Source organism: Hyperolius riggenbachi, chromosome 2 (assembly GCF_040937935.1).
Source record: "Hyperolius riggenbachi isolate aHypRig1 chromosome 2, aHypRig1.pri, whole genome shotgun sequence".
Lineage (NCBI taxonomy): Eukaryota > Metazoa > Chordata > Amphibia > Anura > Hyperoliidae > Hyperolius > Hyperolius riggenbachi.
In genome coordinates this window covers 65,623,674-65,646,493 of record NC_090647.1, presented here as the reverse complement: position 1 = coordinate 65,646,493, position 22,820 = coordinate 65,623,674, and the positions used below count along the sequence as shown (strand labels likewise).

Below are 22,820 nucleotides of genomic sequence, written 5' to 3'. Positions count from 1 at the left end.
GCCGCCATCTTGTGGCCAAAAAGTAATACTACACCTGAAAAAAAAAAAAAAAAGAATTAACACACATTTACATTATAAATCTATTGTTTACCTCCCACCCTCCCAAAAGTACCCAAATAAAATGTTTAGTATAAAAAAAAACCAAAAAAAAATTACACTAAAAAAAAAAAACATGTAAATATTTACCTAAGGGTCTAAACTTTTTAAATATCAATGTAAAGATGAAATATTTCTATATTTTTTTTTATTTTAAACTTGTAAATAGTGATAGATGCAAAATGGAAAAAATGCACCTTTATTTCCAAATAAAATATTGTCGCCATACATTGTGATAGGGACATAATTTTAACGGTGTAATAACCGGGACATATGGACAAATACAATACGCGAGTTTTAATTATGGAGGCATGTATTATTTTAAAACTATAAGGGCTGGAACCCACAGGAGCGCTTTTGGCAGCGTTTTGGCAGCACTGCGATACGCTAGCAGTTTGCCAAAACGCTGGGCTAATGTTAATGGATGGGGCAACTTCCACAGGAGCGTTTGAGTTTCTCAGAAACGCAAACGCAGGACGTGCAGCATTTTGGGAGCGTTAGCGCTTCAATGTAAAGTATTGAACCGCTAGCGGAAACGCTCAGCAAAACCTAAACTGAGCGGTTTTGCTAGCGTTTTGCGGTTCAGCACACTGTAACAAAATGAAAAATAATTCACAGGACCAATCAGGATAAAAACGCAAAACGCGAAACGCTAGGCACCCGCTGGGGAAAAAAATACAATGTTGCAAAACACGACCAAAAACGTGCATGAATCCGCTTGCAAACCGCTCAGACAAAACGCTAGCGGTTGCGTTTTGCGTTTGCGGTTTTCAGTGGGTTCCAGGCCTAATGGCTGAAAACTGAGAAATAATGAATTTTTCCATTTTTTTCTTATTCTTTCTGTTAAAATGCATTTACAGTAAAGTGGCTCTTAGCAAAATGTACCCCCCAAAGAAAGCCTAATTGGTGGCGGAAAAAACAAGATATAGATCAGTGCATTGTGATAAGTAGTGATAAAGTTATAGGCTAATGAATGGGAGGTGAACATTTCTCATGTGAAAACGACGGAACCTGAATGGGTTAACAGGCAATCCAAAAGTTAAAATCACTAAGTTAAAATCACTAAGTTAAAATCACTATTACTTTTCTTGTTGATAAATGATCATTCCCCAGTTTACCTGACTCTTATTTGGTACACACAAAATCTGGTACACAAAAAGGAAGTTGCAGGGCATGCTGGGTTGTCCTTTTTTGCTTCTCTACTTTCCTCTCAGACTTAACTAATGCAGCCTGATTGGCTGAAGCCTCTTTCCCTCCTGTTTTCCCCATCCCACGCCTCTGTTCCTCTCTGATTGGCCAGTATTTCTCATGCTGAGACAATGCACTTTCTATAATGAAGGGCAGGCAAATTGGGCAGAGTAGACTAATGCTGGGAATACGCGGTACGTTTTTGTACCGTGTAATCGAGCTGCTGATGTCTCGATTGATCATTTCTGACGTGTCCGATCACCCGCCGGATCGATTCCCCGCTCGATACCGCGGGCAGGACAATGGTAAAAAACGAAAAGAAGATAAGAAGCGCCCGCGGGCCGGGGACGAGCGGGAATCGATCTGGGCGCCCGCGGGCACGAGCCAGAATCGAGCCAGCGGCTCGATTACACGGGCAAAAACGTACCGTGTATGCCCAGCATTAGGCGGGAAATGACATCAGAATTGGCTTCAAAATAGCCACAGCTAAAGTGAGAAATGCTAGGAAGGATTTTCTCTTTTTTACTGTAGAAAAATCACTAACATCAAAATGTGGACAGTGCAATACATATGTTATGTAAGTAGAGCAAGTATTTATCTACTTATATATGGTTTTTTTTCTGAGATAGTATGGCTGACAGCTCCTCTTTAAGAAGGCAAATACTCAGATTAGGAACTCATTTCCCATGTGGAAGTCATCCTAGTGATGCTGCAATCTGAAACTTTTCCACAATGGTTGAAAGAACATCAGAATGTTTGGTTCCTCACTGGGAGATAAGGGGGTCTGGTAAACACTGTGTTTATTTAATGGCCTCTATATTGTGTGAGAGGAGGTGCGAACCTGGGAAAGATAAACGGAGAGCTGTCTGCTCCAGCCTTTCTCAGGACTCTGTCCATCACTGGCTCTTGTCCTCTCTGGGATTCTCTGAGGAGGAAACACTAAATGATGATTAGTGCCTAAACATTCCAAGCTGTGATCTTTTCCAAGCTGTGTCAATACAACAGTAAAGATACACACACCTTAGCATTTATTTGCCTGAGGGTAGAATTTCAGAGGGAATCCATTCTCCTGGCTGAGGGCTTCCAGGCCACCATATCACTGCAGTCAGTGTCATGGAGATTAAGCTGATGAGAAGATGATTGTCCTAGGCAAAGACAAGCCAACCCCTACTCTCATAAATTGCTGAGCACTTGTGCAATTACAAACTGCTTCTGGTGTGCTTGTGAATGGGAAACATTCTCAAAGTTACAGGCAAAACTAAATTTGCGTTCTTAAAACCGAAGGGGCTTGATTCACTATACTGCTGAATATGCAAATGAAAATATGCAAAGCAGTGATGCATTGTGGGGATGCCTCATATACGCACTCCAACCTGAATAATCACAAAAACCTTCTGTTTTAAGCAGCACCCTTTGTAGCAGCGACTATAGCTCCATAAGCACACTAGACTGCGGTCAAAAATGAACGATAAAGATAAAACGACAGGTAGTTTAAAAAAAAGTATTCCAACAACAGTTGAAGTTTTCCTACTTTTTATTACCCATACAGTTATCATGTTTGCTTTTGTGCACAAGTATTGTCTGTTTACAAAATTACAAATGACCAAAGTACAATTTATCTGCTCTGAAAGCTGCCATTACATTTTACTGCATAGGTGCTATATTTATATATTATAATGTGATCACTTCTTAGCTCTATCTGATTCTACAATGTGTGCAGTACAGTGTCAGTAAACTGCTGGCTGGATACTAAATGTATCTAAGGGCTCAAACCCACTACCAGCCTTTTCTAAGCGCTAGTGATTTGAAAAAGCTCTTGCTAATGCAATGCTATGGGGGATCTTTATAAAATCACATCCCTCAAGTGGGATCACAACTATAACATTACATTAGCAAGAGCTTTTCAAATCACAAAGTGCTCCTAGTGGGTTCCAGGCCTGACAAAGGAATGTAAACAAAATATGTTATCACCTCTTCAGATGAGGCCAGATGCTTTTCACTGAAGCAAGGAGCTTTCCACTGATGAACAAAGAGCTGTGTTTAACTGTTTGAATGCTTTTCTGCTACAATTTTTTTTGGTTGTAGATTTTATGCTGTAAATAATCTTTTAGAAGAAAGAGGAAACAGGAGTTTCATACTACTTTAATACCAAACTTGCAGGAGACCATATAACCTCTTAGCTGAGCTGATAGAAGCAACTGTGGTAATAATCATTTGTTGCTATTATTAATAATTAAAGAGAACCTGTGCTTTACATGGACAACCATACCCCCCTTATCGATCCCACTTAATGCGGCTAAAAAGCCTGAAATTACATTTTCATTTAATGCTGTTACCGCTTGTCATTTAAGAGTTGTAATTGCTGGCTCCGTTCCTCCCGAAAACCTCCCTGAGGTCTGTGGCTGCTGGCTTTTGGTGCGTAGCCCCACCCACTGCTGAAAAAAGGCCATGGTGTTTCCACTACTTGTGGTGTTTCCACTAACATTAGTAGCAAACAAAAAAGATTCTCATATTTTTATTTTCAGTTATATAGCTTTTTTTTTTTTTTGTAATAACATTGCATCATTCTCTAATATTTGCACTTTACAGACTACACTCTGCACTTTAAACTATGAAACAGAGCAGGGCTAATCACCCATTGATCTTCCTTGCAATAAAATATTATCTGAAGTTATCTTTCACTGTTTCTTTGATGTTTGAAGAGGCACTGAAGCACAAAAAAAATGATATAATGAATTGGTTGTGTAGTACGGATAATTACTAGAACATTAGTAGCAAAGAAAATATTCTCGTATTTTTATTTTCAGTTATACTGTATAGTGTTTTTTTTTATAACATTGCATCATTCTCTAATATTTACAGTTTACACTATTCAGCATTCTAATTGATTTTACAGAGCAGGCTAGTGAACTTTTGAACTGTCCTCTGGAGAGAAAAAGAAGATACAGTGACTGACAGTTGAGATAACAAGCTTCAGAAGACAGAGCTCTCTGCGACTTTGAAAGTCGTGGAGCTCAATGGCTCTTATGCATAGATAACAACTGGAGTTTCTTAACTCTTCCTGTACTGGAAACAATATTAGACGTATGTCTCTGCTCCTAAATGTTTTATTTCTTAGCTGTACAACACATACAAATTATATCATTATTTTTTTTCCGCGTCATTGTCTCTTTAAGTGCTTCAGAAAACTGCACTGTAGCTGACCCAAGTTGGTCTTTTGCACAGATAACAAGTGAACTTTCTTAACTCTTCCTGCACTGAAAACAATATGAGACTCATATCTGTGCTACTAATGTTCTGTTTCTTAGCTGTGCTGCACATACAACCCATTATCTCATAAGTTTAATTTCACTTCAGATTCCTTTTAATTTAACATGGAACAAATGGAGTTTCAGCAGAAGGTTCGCTGGGCCATCAAATCACCCGGCTCTCTCATATTTTGCTCACTTTGCACTTCTAAACGCTGGGAGTGAAATTATTACAAAGTGTTAGATTATCTGCAGTCAGCACATCTTCCCCACAGTCTGCGCTTTTCTGTCAGGAGGACATTTTTGTGGTTTCCATTCATACATCTGAGAAGCGTGACAAAAGGGAAAGCAAATAAACAAATATTCTGGATGAGCAATACATCGTAGTGAGGAAAATCCCCTCCTGAGCCACGCGGGAAATCGCCCACTCTGCAGGCGGAGTACTGAATGCCATGTGCCACTTATCTGCAGTCACAGAAATAGTACAGGATTGCTTTGTGGCTAGGCCAAGATCCAACAGCCCAATATTAATAGGCATAATTATAATATCTTAAGCATGGTGTGCTTTGCTCTGTCTCTAACCTGGATTTGGACAGAGACATACGGTAAAAAAATCAACATCATGGTAGAGCAGTGCTGTCAGCTAAGCAGGGACATCACTAGCCTATGGGCATCCTGGGCAATTGAGCGATCGTGATTAGCGCTTTTTAACGCTGTAATTGTGATTGCTCTAGAATCGCAATAAACTATGTTTGGTGATTACCGCTAATCACAGGCAATCGTGGCAGTGAGATCACTGCCATTTAGTTAATATTATGATCACAGGCGATTCAGCGATTAGCGGTAGTCGCCCCCTAATCACCCCAGTGTGAATGGGCCCTTAGGTCACCCTCTGTGTTCCCCAGGGCCCCTGAAATGTCTTTTGGCAACTCACCTGTCCCAGAGGGCGTGGTCTTCTGTCAGTACGAGAATCCATGCACTCCCGTCTACATCCACCGCTGGCTGCATCTTCTCTGGGATCGGCGGTATAACATGACATAAAACATGAGAGAAAAGCACAGAGAAGATGTGGCCAGCAGTGCATTGCATTGGAAACTGGGAGTATGGTTCCACAGACCAACAGAGGAGCGCGCTCGCTGGGACAGGTGAGACACTACTCTCCCGGAGACACTGCAGGGCTTTTGGCTTTCTTCTTATCTTAGATGGAGGAATTTTAGTGTTGCCCCTTCCAACACCATTTCCTTCACCCATGCCTTGTTGGCTAAAGCTCCACAGGGCTCAGTCCTTGGACCTGTTCTTTTGCCCTACACCTTTTGACCTTAGCACTTCTTACTACCAGGACCTGCATTACTTAGATCTTGTAGAATAGATTGAAGGTGGCCACTAATGATCCATTCTTTTTCATCCAATTTTACCAAATCTATGTAGTATAAGGGTAAATTGAGTTAATATATTGAATGGATAATTTAGGCAGTCCCTTATATTACCTAGAAATGGTAAGATTCGATGAAAAAGATTGGATAAAAAGTGGCCACCATTAGAGGCACCAGCGCTGGAATGGCGTGTCGGGGAAGCCTCTCTAGACTAACCATGAAGGCAATTTTGTATTTTTGTTTTTTATTCCACTTCAAGTAAGCCTTAGGGCCCGTTTCCACTATCGCGGTTTCCGCCTCGATTCATCAGAGTTTCCCCGCACATGAATCGCACGGGGAAACTGCCATAGGGGATAACGGCGCCGCAGCCGAATCGCTTGCGGGAGCGATTCGGCCGGAACCCCCCGCAGAATTCGCGGCGGAGGCTGCGAATCCCATAGCCGTGCATGGCACGGCTCATGGGATTCGCCTGCGATCCCGCCCACCCGCTCAGAGCCGGCGTGCGTCTGCATGACGCAAGCCGCACTAGTGGAAACGAGCCCTTAATCTTGGATATATTTCTTTATAAAACAACAGAACAAGCCCAGCTGATTATTCATTCTCCGTGATTTGCAGAGCTGGCTGTGCTGCTGGAAACTGTAATTATGTCACACCACAAGTAAAATCAGATGTCTGATGCCCCTGGCAGGTTAGAGGGGGAAATGTTTACTGCTGTGATTACGTACAAACAGGAATGTTTTTATTTACATCAGAGCAAGCAACAGATTACAGTGTGATATCATCCCCCTGTATACATGGAGAAGGATCTGCAGAACTCCTGCAAACACCCTGTGCAGACAATGGAGCTGCTCTGCTGACATGCTTTTCTCTTCAATCATCTCACCTTATTTTATTATCTCAACAGTCAGGAGAGCTAATTTATGAGATAAGGGCCACTATTCAATTATCTTTTCCCCACTAGGGTACCTCCAGGGATGAAAAAGAGGGAATAGTATGACTTAAAGCGGATCCGAGGTGAAAAACTAACTATAACAAGTAACTTGTCTATATGTCTTATCTAAAGTTTAGATAGTTTACACAGCAAATCTAGCTGAAAACAGCTTCAAAAGTTTGTGATTATTTATTTCTGTGATACAATGAGGGCAGCCAAGTTCTGTTTGTCACATTGTCACAGGCTGAGGGCTGGAGATGCTATCAACTTGCCTGTGTGTAAATTCAGTCCTCCTCCCTCCTCCCCTCTGCCTCTGAAATCAATGGCTAGTAATACCTCCCCCTCTTCCTGCCCAGATTGAGCTCCCATAAGCTCTTGCTACGGTGCCAAGGCACTCTGGAGAAGCTGTGGGCGAGGCTTGTTTAGTTTATAGGGAATAAGAGTATTTAAACAAAACAAAAAAAGTATTTGGCTTGAGGAATGCCCTATAAACTATATGAAAGGAACATAATTATGCAATGAGTAAAAAGTTTATCTCGGATCCACTTTAACCACTATAAACTACCAGGGTTGCTCGTAAACTACGCCAGCGCGAATCTACGCATCGTAGTACGCAACTACACATCGTAGTTCGTAGGCGAAGTTTAAGAACTACATGTACGCATTTTCGCAGTGGCGTAGCTAAGGAGCTGTGGGCCCCGATGCGAGTTTTACAATGGGGCCCCCCAGGCACTCTATACATAACAATTGATACGGCGCACCAAAACCTGCCAATGGCAACTACAGTGTCAGAGGTGCAAGAAGGGGATGGGGAAGAGCTTGTTAATGTTTACCACTACTCAATGTATATATAGAAGTGATTATTATGAGCACAGGACCAATAGAGAACTAATACTGTAGTTGAGGGAGGGCCCTTCGGGGCCCCTCTGGCCCAAGGGCCCCGATGTGGTCGCTACCGCTGCACCCCCTATTGCTACGCCCCTGCATTTTCGCGTAGTCGTAGTTCCGCTATGCGTAGCTTCACCCGCTACGCGTAGTTGACGTATGTATTGCGAAGTCAACTACGCGTGCGGTAACTGCATTTATATGGGTCATTGCGCATGCGCAGAAATTTTATTGCCCTTTATACGCATACAATTCCGCATTGGATGTTGGAATGTATGCTTATATTAGTTTGTGTATGCGCATAGTTAGCAGATTATTGCAGAAATTTTTCCGCATAAGAGCGTAAGCGGTCGCATCAACTACGCTACACAATACGTGAAGCTTGGGAATTTTAATGCGTAGTCTACATTATGCTAACGTAGCGAAGTGGCTGTTTTCGGAGCCGTAGATTGTGAAGCGTATTTGCGTAAAAATACGCGTAGTTCCAGCGTAGCGAAGTTGGCTGACTACGACCATCCCTGTAAACTACCCCTCATTCCCTATTGAAGGAGGGGGAGAAAAAGCTAACAGGATGAAGAGTCGACCAGGATCACATACAGTTAGGTTGAAAACACATAAAATAGAATAGTAAAGGTGGCTTTTCTCTAAATGACGACAAACGTATAGGGAAAGATCATTTTTATTTGCACGGGCAACGTGTTTCGTGGGTGCTTGCGCACTTTCTCAGGCCCCAGTCCGCAATTAGTTAGCCTCAAAGGAGGCACTCCGAGTTTTGAGGCTAATTGCAGTACTTTTATTGACCTGAGAAAGTGCGCAAGCACCCATGAATGAAACACGTTGCCTGCGCAAATAGAAATGATCTTTCCCTATAAATGTGTCGTCATTTACAGTAAAGCCACCTTTACTATTCTATTTTATGTGTTTTTACCCTAATTTTATATAATCCTGGGCACCTCTTCACCCTTTATGTTATGTTAAGCAAAACAAAAGTTTGCTTTCTTAAAACAGAAAGAATTTGCGATAATTCAGGTTGGAGTGAGCACCAAAATGTCTCCCAGTGCATCACTGCTGAATATATGCAAATTAACCATTGTTGCCCTTGTTATGTTAAGCAAAATGCTTAAAAGTTATGTTAAAAAGAAGTTGAAAAATTATACCCTAGGAGAAAATTCAGGCGAAAAAAGTGAATTGCATGTGGGCCAGGGGAGGTTATCACACACACCTGGACCTGAACTCTTGCACAGACCAGAAGGAAAACAGAGAGAAATGCACCCTGTATGTATTTAGAGAGTTTAGCCTGTCTAATGCCCCCTCATCTGTGACTAATCACAAGTTGTAATTTAATCTCTCATCCGTGTCAGCTGGCTGCATTAGTTAGCAGAGCAGCTAATTTGTAAACACAGGATGTTAACAATATGTCTGCTTCCATGAAAGCAAGAAGTAGACACACTGCAGATTTAATACAAGGTTTGTATCAGCTGTAACAAAGAAATGTTTTTTTCTTAAAAGTTTATTATGCGGTTGCTTATCTTTTAGAGCAGAGAGGAAGTTCTGAGTTCAGGTCCGCTTTAAAAGTACCTCTCAAGCCCCCAGCGAGCAAACAAATATTAAAAATAAGTTTAATTTTACATTTATTACCACCTTTTTAATACTTTGTCAGCTGTTAAGTGCTGATAAAAGAATTTGTAGAAAAGATAAAAAATGATTTCCTGGGAGAAAAAGTGAATTGAATAGGACCCATCCGGAGATAAATCATACAAGGAGGTTGGCTCACTGAAGTACAGCGTATGGCAGCTTTACCAGTGTTTACTCCACCAATGTAACATGTGTTGCGCACATAGCACAACTCACACAATGTACTACACAATGCACATTGCCAGTATAATGCGCTTTATGCAAATAGCTGAATAATTGCAAATACCTTCTGTTTTAACCACGATCCTCACCACTACAGTATATCTACGTCCTCTGTGACTTCATCCAAGCCACAAGGACGAAGATATAAGTCGTGTAGCTGAAGCACAGCTGTGCATGATTGGGCTGGCTCCTGCACAAAACCTCCGGCACTATCTGCTGCAGCACTAACTGGTGAACGGGACTACATGTTCCCTGAGCCAATAAGATTGATTTTTACCATTATAAATACTTTTATTTTCTCAGTTCATAGTGAAAAATATACACTGTAGCCTTATTTCAGAATCAAATATCTTTACCATAAATTGTGAAAGGAACGTCATTTAAGTTTTGTGATAAACGGTAAGAATCGCCAAACAGAATATGTGTTTTTTTTATCTACAGTGGCTCTTTTTATTTTTTAACTGCAGTTGGTAAAACTGAGAAATATTGTGTTTTTTCTATTTTTTTTTCTCTTTTTTCCATTAAAATGCATAGAAAACAAAATTGTTCTAGAGAAAAAATGCCATGCAATAAAAGCCTAGTTAGTCTTAAAAAAAACAATATATATTTAATTTAGGTGTCATAAGTAGGAATAACGTTATTGCTGATTAAATAGGGACATACTGTAGATAACATGTCAAAACTGCTCTGGTCCACAAGGTCTGGATGTGAAGTGGTTAAAGGATACCCGAAGTGACATGTGACATGATGAGATAGACATGGGTATGTACAGTGCCTAGCACACCAATAACTATGATGTGTTCCTTTTTTTCTTTCTCTGCCTGAAAGAGTTAAATATCAGGTATGTAAGTGGCTGACTCAGTCCTGACTAAGACAGGAAGTGACTACAGTGTGACCCTCACTGATAAGAAATTCCCTTTTTTTATCTCTTTCTTACTCTCAGAAGCCATTTTCTGCTAGGAAAGTGTTTTATAGTTGGAATTTCTTATCAAAAGAAAGGTAGATACAATTGTTTATTTCATTTGTTTATTTTTGCCTCGGGTGTCCTTTAAGAAGGGAAATTTATATTTTGCTTATATATTATTTTTCTTTCTTAAGTAGCAGTGACCAATAGGTTCATTTTAGCCCTCCATGAAAACCAAGGGGGCCTGCTTCACTATGACCTAAAAGGTAACTGAGCACTGAACACCCTCCCCCCCCCATCCAGAAAGGCTTGTAAAAGAGTGTGCCGTTGGTGGGCTCGGGTGAGCGTCCTTACTCAACTTTGGGGTGCTTTTTCTCTGGCCCCTTGTCCGTATAGGATGTGCCATGGGAGAGACGGGACCACAGCGGTGCCACATTTTGGATTGCACAGCGAGGTCTCGTGACTGCTGCAATGCACGCCGGGAGATGTACTCGCATCCACAGACTACACCATCCGCCATGCATTGCGGCGGGCATGCCAGGAATTTAATAAATGCGGCAAAGCTGCAATATCTCCTGGGCAAGCTGGCGGATTACATACGGGCGAGCGGTCAGAGGAGCAGCACCTAGTAGGTAAGTTATGACAATCACCCGAACGGCACAAACATCTATTACAAACCTCCCTTACAGGAGGTTCATTTGATATATTTTTAGTTCCAGGTGCTCAGCTGCCTTTATCCAGGTACTCTATATTAAGCCTTTACATGTAATTGATGCTATATTTAGGCACAGAGCCTTCAGCACGTTGAGGTTCATGTTTTCCACTCCTAGTGAACTCCCAGCACCACCTAATGCCACCCAGCATCTGCCTGTGTGCTTCTAGGGAAGTCCTCTGCAGCCCATGCATTACACACAGCCTAGCAGTGGTCCCCTCCCTCACTACTGCTTCTATACCTCTCTGAGGATCTCCCGCATGACCTTGTAATCTGATGCTTGTATAAACCGCTGCGGTGATTTTTCCTGGGTTTCTGTTAATATGTACATGAAAAGCACCTTTTATGAGTTGTCAGTCTGGTGTTTACAGTACGCTAAAACACGATGTACCGGATGCAGCATAAACTGTACCTATATTTATGGAAGATCTGCGGGAGATTATATTACTGACTCCAAGCATAGCTCCATGTTCCCTGAGAAATAGAAAATCACCTATGTTATTTCGGGGCTTATTCGCTGAACGCTGGTAAAATTGTCATATGCATACAGGGAAAACAAGATTATTATTATGTTTTATTATTATTTAGTATTCATATCAGGGACACGTAACTAGAAATCACTGGGCCCCCCTGCGAAACTTTGGATAGACCCCCCCCCCCCCCCCCCCCAGCTGTTGTTTCCAGAGAAGGGAGCACTGATGGTAGTCCGAGGTGAGAGAGGGGGGAGTTGGGCCTGCTGTTTGTGCCTGCTACTACCCCTTCCTGCAATGCGTGCACTCCTGCCCCTAAAAATGGATACAGCCCCCCCCCCAAGCTTTTCCCCATAAGGGCCCCTCTGCAGCTGCAGTCCTTGAAGGGGGTATTGTTACGCCCCTGATTCATAAAACGCCAACATCTTCCGCAGCACTGTACAGTATAATGTCTTGTCACATACCTGTCCTTCAGAGGAGCTCACAATCTAATCCCTAAGATTGTCACATGCAGAAAAACCATTTGCGCAGGGCCGGTTCTAGACTTTATGGTGCCTGAAGTGAACTTTTGAAGATACTGAGGCTACTTCTGAGGCCTCCTCAGAAGCAGCTGAACGCTGCAATCGTGTAAGGCTGTCTCCCATCTCCCTCACGCTGCCGATTCCTCTCCTTTGGGTAAGCACTGTCGCACTTTTTGAATCCTGTGTACCTCATTCATATGTACCGTCTTTTAACATTTGCACTTTATTAGCACATACTGTATTTGCACGGATTTATTGGTCTGTATTTATTTTGCACGCAGCACTTTTTGTATAGATTTTTTTTTTACAGATTTTTGGGTTAGTTCTACTGGCTGTTTGACTCGATTACAATTATTGATCAGCTTGTTGCTGTCATCTTGAAGGACACTGCTGCACATGATTTTTTATGTACATTTTTTCACTTTATATCAGCTCCGGGGGGATTTCTGATTGCATTCAGAGTTGGAAGGAGGATTTTACATGTTTTTAATTGTATTGTTGGATAAATCCTAAATAAACTCTTGATATTTTTCACCAACGTAGGATGTATGGTGTTTTGCATTACAAATGACACAATCAATATCTTGTTTTGTTTTGTTTTTTGTCACCAATTAGGCTTTCTATGGGTGGTACTTTTTGCTAAGATGTATTTCATTCTAAATGTATTTTAATGGGCATAATAAGAAAAAACTGGAAAAAAATTATTATTTCTCAGTTTTCAGCCATTATAGTTTTGAAATAAAACGTTCTACTGTGCATACAACCCGTGTATTTTATTTGCCCATTTCTCCCAGGTATTGAAACATTTAAAATATTTCTCTAGTACAATATATGGTGCCAATATTTTATTTGGAAATAAAGCATAGAAGTAAATCAAAAACAGAATGGCTTAAACAGAAGAAAATACGCCTTCTGGAGTGGCCCAGTCAGAGTCCTGACCTCAACCCGATTGAGATGCCTTGACATGACCTCAAGAAAGCGATTTACACCAACATCCCAAGAATATTGCTGAACTGAAACAGTTCTGTAAAGAGGAATGGTCAAGAATTACTCCTGACCGTAGCCAAAATGTGGTCCCTTATTATAGTTAGCCAAAGAGCCCCTCCCCCCACAGTGCAGGTAGTCAGAGAGTGTCCCCCGTCCAGTATAGGTCGCCAGAAAGGCCCACACCACACCGCAGCAGAGCCTAGATCACTCACCTTCCCGTGATCCAACCACATGATACAGTCTTCCTCCTGCCCTCCTTCGGTCTATTTCTATGCATCTTCCAGCAAGTGACTAGCCTTAGACACTTCAGTGAGATGACCCACCACCACTCCCCAAGCAGTGGGCCCTCACCCTTTAAAATTGACCCTATGGGGTCATCTGGCTGCCCCCTGCCTTAATAGGAATCATTTGGGTCCTCTGCCAGCTTGTCATCTCTAGTGGATCCCGTCACCTGAAATAAAACATATTCAGCGCCACCATAGTGTAAAATTGTAAAAACACTCCCCTATTTCCTCCCAATTCCTTTAGATTGTGAGCTCGCAATAGCAGGGCTCTCTTACCTTTAGTGCCTTGAAATTTGCTCTACATTTTATTCATTTCTGTATTTGGTGTATACCATTGTCTGGATTATTTATATACATCATAAGTGTTTCCTACTCTGTACAGTGCCATAGAATATGTTGGTGCTTTATAAATCAATAATAATAATAGAATAGAGGTGCCATTAGAATATATGCCCATCTGAGGAACAGTGACATGGACCAATCAAGGCTGCAGAAAAATCTGTCTCTGTTTTGCTCATTTGTGGAGCAGGAAACTACGGATACTGGAAGCCTGTGCTAGCATTTCTCCCGCAGTGTTGCTATCAGTGTGTGAAGAGTGGGAGAAGAGGGTTGCAGTGACAATCCAACACAATGGGCAGCACATTGAACATTTTATAAGTGGTCAGAAACTTGTAAATAACTCATGAAAGAATAAAGTTAAAACCAAACACACCATTGGTTTTCTTGTGAAATTCCCAATGAGTTTGATGTGTCATGACCCTCTTCCCATTAAAAAAAACAAGTTGGATTCAAAATGGCCGACTTCATAATGGCCGCCATGGTCACCATCCATCTTGAAAAGTTTCCCTACTCACATATAATAATGTGCCACAAACAGGAAGTTAATATCACCAACCACTCCCATTTTATTAAAGAGACTCTGTAACATCAAAAACCTCCCCTGGGGGGTACTCACCTCGGGTGGGGGAAGCCTCCGGATCCTAATGAGGCTTCCCACGCCGTCCTCTTTCCCACGGAGGTCTCGCTGCAGCCCTCCGAACAGCCGGCGACAGACCCGACTGTAGATTCAATATTTACCTTTGCTGGCTCCAGCGGGGGCGCTGTGACTGCTTTCGGCACGGAAATAGACGGAAATACCAGATATCCGTCGGGTCCGCTCTACTGCGCAGGCGCCGGAAACTTGCGCCTGCGCAGTAGAGCAGACCCGACGGCGATCGGGTATTTCCGCCTACTTCGGAGCCGACAGCCGTCAGAGCGCCTGCGCAGGAGCCGGGAAGGTAAATATTGACGTCACCGCTGCACGGAGGGCTGCAGCGAGACCCCTGAGGGACGGAGGACGGCGTGGGAAGCCTCATTAGGATCCGGAGGCTTCCCCCACCCGAGGTGAGTACCCCCCAGGGGACGTTTTGACGTTACAGTTCCTCTTTAAGGTGTAGCCATATAAATGGCCCACCCTGTATACAGAGTTTATGGGAGGTCTGGTAGATACATTTCAGGCTTGGAAACCCAGGTACCGGTATGTAAAGAAGACAAAAAGAGTGGTAAGAAAAGGAGACAAAAAGAGTGGTAAGAGGTTTTTTTTTGTTTCTGGTGCTCTGAAACACACAGCTCAGACACTGTCTCGTATTGACCTGAGGAAGCGGTCATGTCCTGTGAAACGTGTTGTCTTTTGATTTGTGTCTAACAATAACAATCTTAACCTCTCATCATGAGGTAAGACTTACTTACTCCACTCACTACATATTGTGTCACAATTGGCGTGCCTCCTCCCATGTTGCTTATACAGAGTTTAGTGCAACTGCCCTGTATTCTTTATTTTGGAGGGGGCGAAACAGGCAAGACAGGTAGCAGCACACAGAGCTGGGGAGGACAGGAAGAAGACACCTATGACATAATGACACCGCTTGTGCCTACTGCGCCTAGTGATAAATACGGCCCAGGGAATAGCAGCAGGCTGATAGCTGGTCGCTTCATTGTGTCTGTCAACAAAACAGTTGTCAAACAGCTTCTTTGACATGGACATCACATCGCAGTGAGATGCTTCTAATTACGGGATAACGACACAAGAAAGGACCTGTGAAAATCTGTGTTTTGTTGCCATGACGCTCACAGCAGCAGAAATGGCGCCGGACACTTTCTAAAGACGAAACAGTAATGAACTGGAACAATAACAGTCTGTGAACTAGCGTGGATTGTGTCAAAGAAAACAGGAAGTTTAATAGAACTTCACAGATCCATAACCAGGCAGGTCCAAGCATGCCGCCAACACCAGGAGAGAACAGCACTCCATTATGTTCATTATTGCCACTGTGTGCTGCTCATGATTAAACTGCTATTCTGTGCCGGCAACGTTATATTTATGAGCTTATCCCACAATAATAATCGGTTTGTTGTCTAAAAAAGGACATTGTTGTATTTTTAACATCATTTGTAGGCTAATTATATATTATTTACCACATAAGTCTTTTCCTTTTTGGCTGCAGGTGGCCTTATCTGCAGCAGGCTTGGCCAAATGTGAAAGAGTTTTTACGTTATTATACAGTGTTATAGTTTTTCCTCCAAATGTTGTGGGTCTTATTTTCAGAGGATGTCTTATGTTTCTAAGAACACAGAAGTTCCTGTGCAGTGTGTCCTCCTGCCTTCCCACATATGCAGCCTCTTCCTCTGCTGGATCCACCTCTTGTGCACCCGTGTCCCCCTTGTACATTTAATGTCCTCTCTGGCGTCCCCCTCTGTCCCCGCGTTCTCCTCTTATCCCGTCCTCCTGTGTCCCCCTATGTGCTCCACTGTAGCTTCTGCTGTCCCCGTGTCCATTTAGTGTCCCTTGTGTCCTTTGATATCCCCCAGTATCCTCCTATTACCCCCAGCTCCATGTCACATTGTGTCCCTGAGCTTCAGCTCCTGGGGAAAAAGTACGGCAACTTGTATTATTACTGGAGCCGATGGTCTCACAGGCAGGACCATGGGCCAATTATTGCACTTGCTGAGTAGCAACGATTGCAGTGATTGGCCCAATACAGGTAGTCCCCGGCTTAACAATGCCCAACTTATGAACGACCCGCTGATACGAACGGCATGGATTCTCTGTTTCCATGGGAACAAGTAAAACAATTTTTTTTTTCAAATAGGACTTTTCAAATGGCTTTTAAACTTGTAAAAACAGGTATAAAGGGCAGAGGTGACACAGAGGGGGACACTAGAGGTACAGGGGAGCACAGAGGAGGTACAGGGGACAGAGATGGCACAATGTTCCGACATAAGAACAGATTCAGGTTAAGAACGAACCTACAGTCCCTATCTCGTTCGTTGTCCCTCCCGCAAGACCATCAGCTCCAGTAATAATACAAGTTGCCATACATACATTTTCCCATTTCTGTCACTAGGGCTTATTTTCGGGGAAGGACTCATTTCGAACATGTTCAAAATTTCTGCTAGGGCTTACTTTCAGGGGATGTCTTACTTTTGGGGAAACAGGATATGCACCATTTATTCTAAAGCCTCGTACTCGCTAGATGAAACTCAGCGATCAGCCCGGCAGATGGCTTTGTCCGAGCTAAGGCCAAGAGCGTTGTTTCCACACTCACCCCGACAGTCCTGTGATGTCACTCCTATGCTGCTCCGTTGTCCCTCCTCCCTTTTGCATAGCAACAGAACACATCCCTAAACAGCAGGCTAGCGTCATGTCTGTACAGTCAATGACAATGTGTCTTTATTTAAATGAGCGAGAAGTAAGTACCGTAGATTCATTCCCCATATCCCATGAAAGATGCTAATCTAGGGCCACTGGAATTCTTAACTGGGAAAGTTACACAATTAAGTATTTAGAAGAAATATAGATTTGTCAGTCAGGTCATCTATTCATTTACAATCAAGTTTTATTTACCAAAATTACACATACATATTAAAAGTTGTATACATACACACATTTTTTTTAGACAACACATGGGATTAAAATGCTCAATTTAAGCAGATTGTCAAATTGTTAATGGTGATTTGCATTAAAGACCACATAGACAGGATAATGCTCCTAATCTGGGGAAGGACCTGTAATCAAACTACTGCCAATCCCTAGCTGAGCATAGTACCCAGAAGTAACTTTACATATCACATATTTTGGTTTTAACCTAGTTGATTTAGCTTACTGACGCGTTTCGTGAACATGTACCAAGTAGAGTTTACTTCATCAGGACTATTACTCGACTCAATTCCTTATTTAGATAATGGGCTGATTTCTAAAAGTAAAATTAATAAGTTCATGGCACATCACACAAAATGGAGTGACCAACCCAGAGGAAGAAGGTGTGTGGTGATGGAGGCAAGGGAGAATGGGGGGAAGCAGGTTAGCAACACGTCTGTACAGTGTCGGCCCTGCAATGTAGTCCGAGGGATCAAGTCCTGATCACTTTCGTGTGATATGCCTTATAAGTGTATATGTTACGGCCAGAACCCGTAGTGTGGCCACTTCGCGTTCTGGCCAACCACTTCGGGTTCTGGCCGGCCAATATGCGAAGTGGCCGTAGCGCAGCGGCCAATGTTAGAAATGTTATGTTTACGCCGTCTCGCTGCAGCCAAATGTATTACAACCTTGCTTAATTTAATGAAATATAGCCGGCGGCAATGTAATAGATGAAGCCGCCGGCTTTCACACTGCCTCTTTCCTCCCCCCCCTCCCCCCCGCCTCTCTCCTCCCCCCTCCTCCCCCCACCTCCCTCCTCCCCCCACCTCCCATACAATAAGTAGCAGCCGGCGTGGACATGCAGCCGGAGAGTCGTTCGTCGCAGCAGGGCAGCAGAGCGGGGAGGCTGCAGACATCGCCGGCTGCTACGTATTGTATGGGAGGCGGGGAGAGGAGAGAGGCAGTGAGAAAGCCAGTGGCTTCACATTGCCGCCGGCTATATTTAATTTAATTAGAGTTGTCATCAATTTGGCCGCAGCGAGACGGCATAAACATAACATTTCTAACATTGGCCGCTGCGCTGCGGCCACTTCGCACATTGGCCGGCCAGAATGCGAAGTAGCCACACTTCGGGTTCTGACCGTAACACATACAAGGCTTAAGCTACCTTTCCACCGTAGCATTGCGTTTTCACATCAGGATAATCACATTGTGAGGTTTCTGACAATAAAACACACACACACACACACACACACACACACACACACACACACACACACCTACACACACACACACACACACACACACACACACACACACACACACACACACACACACACACCTACACCTACACCTACACCTACACACACACACACACACACACACACCTACACACACACCTACACACACACACACCTACACACACACACACACACACACCTACACACACACACACACACACACACCTACACACCTACACACACACACACACACACACACACACACACACACACACACACACACACACACACACACACACACACACACACACACACACACACACACACACACACACACACACACACACATTGAAAACAATATCCCCCCCAAAAAGCAAAGGAAACATGACTGACATCACAGAGAGGACATTCGGAAAAGATGGTCTGATTTTTCTTTACAACAACAAATTTGTAACAGCGTATCTAAGCTTGCAGGAAATTGCCTGGTACCCCGAAGATGGCTACGTGATCCTCCTGACAATGGGCATTTATTCCATCATCTATCTAAGCCCTGAAAAATCTCTTAATTATAGTGGAAAGCCAGATGAAGCAAAGGCTGGAGACCATAGTAGGCCGATATTCCAATTGTAATTGTTCTTAATTGCATGTTTTCATTGGGATGGTTCAGCATTATCTGGAATCTTTGCACCCTGCAGGCACGGTTACCTGGTGAGCGGCCAGGCCGTCCATTCTACTGGCCACCCAGGCAGGTATGACCAGCGGAGATGCTTCTCTTCTCAGCTAAAGACTGCTGATTAGGTACTCCAGGCTACAGACATGGCCAGGGGGGTCCAGCTAAATGTATTTCATGGGGACATGGTGAAGTGAGAGAGCAGACAGAGACTCTTCATGACTGTCCCCCTCCCAAGAAAAGGCCTACAAGTTTCTGGGCCGGCCTTCCATGTAATGAATCAGTTTGATACAATGGGCCATATGCAATTCACTTTTTCACCTGAGTTTTCTCCCAGGTGATATTTTTACAACTTCTAAATAAAATGCTTTTTAAACCACCAGCAAGCAAACAAATACTCAAAATGATTTTGACAGTACTTTTTAACTTACTTTTTGGTACTTTTTTTCCATTGCAAAGTGCTAAAAAGTTATTTTAAATATAAAATGAAAAATTATCTCCTAGGAGAAGAAATGAATTGCATATGGGCCAATGGATCTTATGCAATTGACTTTTTATCCTAAGGAGATCATTTTTCATCTTCTGTTTAACCATTTACCGCCATCCTAACGTATTAAAACGTCATGCTTACCGCTATTAACAGCAACATGACGTTTTAATACGTCGCGCATTCCCGCCGCTGCTACCGCCGTGTGTCCGCCGCTACCGCCGCCATTACCGTCGGGATCCCGTGCTGGGTGATTGGGGAAGAGGACCGAACAGTCCTCTACCCAATCGCAGTGCCTGGAGTGAATGGACGTGACCGCGAACAGCGGCTACGTCCATTCACATAAACAGGAAATGTAACAGTTTAATAAAGTGTAAAAAAAAAAAAAAAAAACAGTGAACACGTCCTATGAGTGTTCACTAGCGCCATCTTGTGGCCAAAAAGTATATTACACCTACAAAATACATACATTTTCAAGTATATACACATCATTAATAAAATTACACTTCCAACCCTCCCCCCCAAAAAAAACACTTGTAAAAAAAAAAAATCAGCTTAAAAAAAATAAATAAATAGTTGCCTTATGGACTCAGCTTTTTTTATTCTATATTTTATGGGGGAAAATTAATTTTAATTTATTACATAGGGGCTTGTAATTATGGCCAGAACAAACAGAAAAATAACCACTTATATTTCAAAATAATATACTGTCGCCATACATTGTGGTAGGGACATAATCTAAACGGTTTAATTATCGGGACCACTGGGCAAATAAAATGTGTTTGTTTTATCCACAGGAGAATGTTTAATTTTAAAACTATAAAGGCTGAACACTGAGAAATAATGATTTTTTTTCTTTTTTTTCTGTTTTTCTCATTAAAATGCATTTAGAATAAAAAAATTCTTAGCAAAATGTACTATCCACAGAAAGCCTAATTGGTGGCGAAAAAAACGAGGTATAGATCATTTTCTTGTGATAAGTAGTAATAAAGTTATTAGGGAATAAAAGGGAGGAGCGCTGACAACTGAAAATTGCTCTGGTCCGTTAGGATAAAAACCCTTGGGGGTGAACTGGTTAAAGGGAACCTAAACTCAAAAAAAAAATTAAAAGCGAGTTTCACTTACCTGGGGCATCTACCAGCCCCCTGCAGCCATCCTGTGCCCTCGCAGTCACTCACTGCTCCTCCGGTCCCCCACTGCCAGCTAGTTTCGTTTTTGCCGACTCGAAGTCAGCAGGCCACCACGCATACTTTTGCACGCGTTTCCGCTGGTGCAGGACGCTATCGCGGACGGCAACTCGTATCTTTGTACACGTAGCAGCTGACTCACAGAGTCGGCAAAACCGAAACTAGCTGGAGGCGGGGGACCGGAGGAGCCGTGAGTGACGGTGAGGGCACAGGATGGCTGCAGGGGGCTAGTAGAAGCCCCAGGTAAGTATAACTCTTTTTTTTGAGTTTAGGTTCCTTTTAAAATATTTTTTTAGCACTTTGAGATTGAAAACATACCAAAAGGAAGGTGAAAAAGTACTGTCAAAGTTATTGATAGTATTTTCTTGCTCACTGGTTGCTTAAAGTAAACATGAGAGGAAGGATAATAAAGAGTTTAATATATACCTGGGGCTTCCTCTGGCCCCCGTCATGCTGATCACTCCCTTGCCGCCATCTTCCGCCGCCTTGTTCCTCTGCAATCTGGCTCAGTAACTTCAGGAGTGGGGGTTTACTGCGCAGGCGCGACCCGGCCGCGTATGCATGCCCCCGTCACCGCGCCTGCGCAAGGTGAGACCATTCCATTGGGCCACGGCCATTATTTCAGCACAGCGAGCACTCTCCCTTTTGTCACTTTGGGATGGTGATGTACTGTTTGCACTGCTGACATCTGCATATACAATGTGCAGCTAAAGCTCTGCAGTGAACTGTCACAGGTATTACTGCACAGTGATCTCAGGCCTCATGCACTCCTGCATGTGTGATGGGGGAAGAGCTATCTAATGCAGCACATATCAGCGGGGGTTGCTGTGCCCTGCAGAAATGTCACATGCAGGAATCCCGCTCATCAAGTTTCTGCTGTGAGCTCAGAATAACAACAGAGCAGAGAAAAGAGATGTAAAATGAGGTGAACACTTTTATTATAGGAAAACAAGTTGCAGGCTATGCATTATTATTAACTTTCCGCTTCCCGGGTTTACCATCGGATTCATCAAAAGCGCTTCAAAAATGTATGACTTCCTTAGGCTAGGTTTCCACTTGTGCGTTTTGTGTCAGATTTTTCTCTCAGAAAATTCGCATTGATTTGACAACTAATGTTAGTGAATGGTGCTGTTTCCATTCAATGCGAATTTTTGTACACGTTCGTATGCGTGAAAAAAATCTGACGTCCTGCATCATTTTTTCGGACATCGCATGCGATTCGTGTACAATGCTTTGTATAGGCAACGCATAGCAATGTGCATTTTCGCGTTATTTGCGTGAAAATTCGCATTAAATCCATGGTTACAGGAAGTTGTCAGCAGTCATGACTAAGCTATTACTAAGCAGATTATGTATATAACGCATACGGAAATTTGCATAAAACGCATAAAAATGTACACGCAAATTTTCACCAATTTTATACAATCTTATACGTTTTTTTGGACGCAAAAATTTCACCCTACAGTGGAAACGTAGCCCTAAAGTGAACCCGAGCTGAGAGTGATATGGAGGCTTCCATATTTATTTCCTTTTAAACAATAACAGTTGCCTGGCAGCCCTGCTGGTCTATTTGGCTGCAGTAGTGTCTGAAGTACACCAGAAACAAGCATACAGCTAATCCTGTCAGATCTGACAATAATGTCAGAAACACCTGATCTGCCGCATGCTTGTTCAGGGGCTATGGCTAAAAGTATTAGAGGCAGAGGATCAGCTGGGCTGCAAGGTAACTGGTATTGCTTAAAAGGAAATAAATATGGCAGCCTCCATATCACTCTCACCTTAGGTTCAGGTTAAAGGAAGCGTCCTAAGCCTGCACAGTACGAGGGTTTCTTGTATTGCGCAGGATGCTCCCGGCAGCAGTAGTGTGATGGAGGATGTGTGCGG

General features: G+C 42.9%; 1 protein-coding gene across 1 annotated transcript in view; it reads right to left on the bottom strand.

Annotated features, from left to right (window-relative positions):
• Positions 1-22,820, bottom strand: part of CFAP300 (cilia and flagella associated protein 300) — a 130,477-nt gene that overhangs the window by 13,722 nt on the left and 93,935 nt on the right. The window lies entirely within an intron of this gene.